The sequence below is a fragment of the Rhinopithecus bieti genome, unplaced genomic scaffold, assembly GCF_001698545.2.
Source record: "Rhinopithecus bieti isolate Rb0 unplaced genomic scaffold, ASM169854v2 scaffold_38733, whole genome shotgun sequence".
NCBI classification, from domain to species: Eukaryota; Metazoa; Chordata; class Mammalia; order Primates; family Cercopithecidae; genus Rhinopithecus; species Rhinopithecus bieti.
Genome location: NW_016816152.1, coordinates 1 through 4032, shown reverse-complemented (window position 1 = coordinate 4032; position 4032 = coordinate 1).

The window sequence follows — 4032 nt, the reverse complement described above, 5'->3', positions numbered from 1 at the left end:
AGCTGAAACTGGATCCCTTCCTTACACCTCATATAAAAATTAATTCAAGATGGATTAAAGACTTAAATGTTAGACCTAAAACCATAAAAACCCTAGAAGGAATCCTAGGCAGTACCATTCAGGACACAGGCATGGGCAAGGACTTCATGACTAAAAGACCAAAAGCAATGGCAACAAAAGCCAAAATAGACAAATGAGATCTAATTAAACTAAAGAACTTCTGCATAGCAAAAGAAACTACCATCAGAGTTAAGAGGCAACCTACAGAATGGGAGAACATTTTTGCAATCTACTCATCTGACACATGGCTAATATCCAGAACCTATAAAGAACTCAATCAAATTTACAAGAAAAAAACAGACCCTGTCAAAAAGTGGGCAAAGGATATGCACAGGCACTTCCCAAAAGAAGACATTTATGCAGCTAACAGACACATAAAAAAATGCTCATCATCACTGGCCATCAGAGAAATGCAAATCAAAACCACAATGAGATACCATCTCACACCAGTTAGAATGGCAATCATTAAAAAGTAAGAAAACAACAGGTGCTAGAGAGGATGTGAAGAAATAGGAACACTTTTACACTGTTGGTGGGACTGTAACTAGTTCAACCATTGTGGAAGACAGTGTGGTGATTCCTCAAGACTCTAGAACTAGAAATATCATTTGACCCAGCCATCCCTTTACTGGGTATATACCCAAAGGATTATAAATCATGCTGCTATAAAGACACATGCACACGTATGTTTCTTGCGTCCCTATTCACAATAGCAAAGACTTGAAACCAACCCAAATGTCCATCAATGATAGACTAGATTAAGAAAACGTGGCACATAGACACGATGGGATACTATGCAGCCATATAAAAGGATGAGTTCATGTCCTTTGTAGGGACATGGATGAAGTTGAAAAGCATCATTCTGAGCAAACTATTGCAAGGACAGAAAACCAAACATCGCGTGTTGTCACTCATAGGTGGGAACTGAACAATGAGAACACTTGGACAGAGGGTGGGGAACATCACCTGCCAGGGTCTGGGAGGGATAGCATTAGGAGATACATCTAATTTAAATGACGAGTTAATGGGTGCATCACACCAACATGGCGCATGTATACATATGTAACAAACCTGCACATTGTGCAAATGTACCCTAGAACTTGAAGTATAATATATATATATATATATGAAATAATCCAGAAATAACATGAAAAAAACATGAAAGGATGAGTTCATGTCCTTTGCAGGGACATGGATGAAGCTGGAAACCATCATTCTCAGTATACTAACAGTGGAACAGAAAACCAAACATTGCATTTTCTCCCTCGTAAGTGGGAGTCGAACAATGAGAACACATGGACACAGGGAGGCGAACATCCCATACCGGGGCCTGTCCGGGCATGTGGATCTAGGGGAGGGGTATAGCATTAAGAGAAATACCTAATGTAGATGACAGGTTGATGGGTGCAGCAAACCACTATGGCAAGTGTATACCTATGTAACAAACCTGCAAGTTCTGCACATGTAAAGTATAATAAAAAACACTAAATTATACACTTCTAATTGTGAATTTTATGGTATGTGAATTGTCTACAAGTAATGCATTGGATTTTACCAATGTTTTTCTATATCTATGGAGATTACTGCTTTTTCTCCCCTAACCTATCAATGGAGTGAATTATATGGTAGATTTTTCTCACCTTTATCACCCTAGAATTCATGAAATAAAAGCTATTGCTAGAATATTGTTTAAAAAGAAAAAATAAAGAATTATAGAATGGGATCTTGGTTCAGAAAAGATAAAGTATTCGGAACTTCCCCTACCAAAAGTAGCCAACCTACATAGTGGAAAATTATAAAACATAAAATACAGTGTTGTGTTTATTAGAAAAAAAAGAGAGAGAGAGAAATTGCTAGGAACCAGAAATAAAGATGTAAGTGAAAAGTAGAATGTTAAGCCTGTGGCCTGAAGCTTGGGCTGCCCTGGTGAGTTTACAGTAGATTTCTCAGAGGCTTGTGTTTCTAGATGTGCCAGGGAACAGGAAATGTGGAATTTATATCAGTAGACAATGATGAGGTTTTCAGAGAGCTGTGTTCTCAGGAATGTGTAATAGAAAAAATTTCTGCCAACCACTTTTTCAGATAACAAGAATACTTCTCTTTTTCTACTGTAATCTTGGTGAATAGAAGGAATTTCTTTACGAAATCAAAGTGTGGGTGCCTTTTGTATATACTTGGCATTCACATCTATGCTACCTGCAAAGTCAGAGAAATGAATATAAAATGTCATTCTAGATAGGTAATATTTTAATATGTTTAGAGAGCATTTAAAAAGCATTCTAGAACATGTTACTTTTGATAAAGTAAATTCTGACTCAAACAAAAGAACAGCAGAAAAATCCCACTAAGGGTAAATTCTTATGGGTTTATGTGATTGGAAGAACAAAAGGAGAAATTTAAACAAAGAAAATTACATATCAGTCAGGCACAGTGACTCACACCTATAATCCCAGCACTTTGGGAGGCCAAGGCAGATCTTGAGTCCAGGAGTTTGAGACCAGCCTGGCCAACATGGTGAAACCCCATCTCTACTAAAAATGCAAAAATTAGCCCAGCGTGGTGATGCATGCCTGTAATCACACCTACTCAGGAGGCTGTGGCAAGAGAATCACTTGAACCCAGGAGGCGGAGGTTGCAATGAGCCAGGATTGTACCACTGCACTCCAACCTAGGCATGAGTGAGACTCTGTCTCAACAACAACAGCGAAAAAGAAAAAAAAATTACATATCCTAAGAAGGCACAACCATATTTGAAATTAAACACTTAAAACTAAAATAATTTATTTAATAACATTAAAATCTTAAGGCATTAAATCACAGAGTAGATACAGCTGGGGAAGGTATTAGTAAGTGTACATGGATCTGAAGACATTATGTTGAACATAGCCCAGAGAAATAAAGCAAGCATAAGACACATGTAGATTAAAATGATAATATTCAAAACACCAATTAAATCAGTTTCAGAAGAAAATACAGAAATTGAGGATGGTGCAATAGTCAAAGTGATAAATATTGAAACTTTTTAATAACAAAAGATACAGCTCTTCAGCTTTAAGAAGCACAGTATGTCTTCAAAAGGATTAATAAAAGATAAAATCTTTCTAAGGCATATTTTTAATGAGCAAGGAGAATGTCAAAGATGAGAAATAAAACAGACACAGAGATAAGTTGTTTTTAAGCCAATTTGATTAAATAGTGACAGTTCACATCTCAACAGAGGTCATTCAGACTTAATTCTAGTTATCAGTTCCAGCCGGATTATAAAAATATTTATTGGTCAAAATAAGAGCCAAATCTTTACCTGAGTTCAATAAAAAGCTTCTGAAGGGTGTTGATCAGGAAAGTGATATTTGTGTTTTTGTCAGATTCTTCAGGATTATTGCAATGTATTAGAAAGATCTTTGGACACAGATTCGGCAAGAATATTCTGTCATTTCCTAGCTAATTAAGGCTGATAAAATCTCTTAAGATTTTCTGAGTTAACCTATTTATTTATAAAATGGAATTTTTAATTTTTTTTATAAATCTATTCTTCCAACCTCATAAAATCATGATCAGACTTAAATATTGTATGTATGCAGAATCACCTTTAACTCAGAGAATTAGATACAGTACATGCATATTCTACTTAGAGTAAAAATAAGCAGTGTGGACATAGTAAAAGGAAATGAGCAGAGTTACTCGGCAGACTTTTTCCAAGTTTAAATTAGAATCTAGACAGCAGGGATTCAATTTGCCCAGGCCTATATAGTATTCTGAAGACTTTTGTATTCATGACTTACAAATTATTACAATCTTTAAGGAGGTATTACTAGATTTTCTGGAAAAGCCTGAGAGTTAATCATTTGCAAACTCATAAAACTATATCCTTAAGACAGAAAGGTACTGCTTTCAGGTCCTTAAGAGTGGGGAAAATCACTATATATATATACACATATGTGTGTATATGTATACATATACACACATATATAC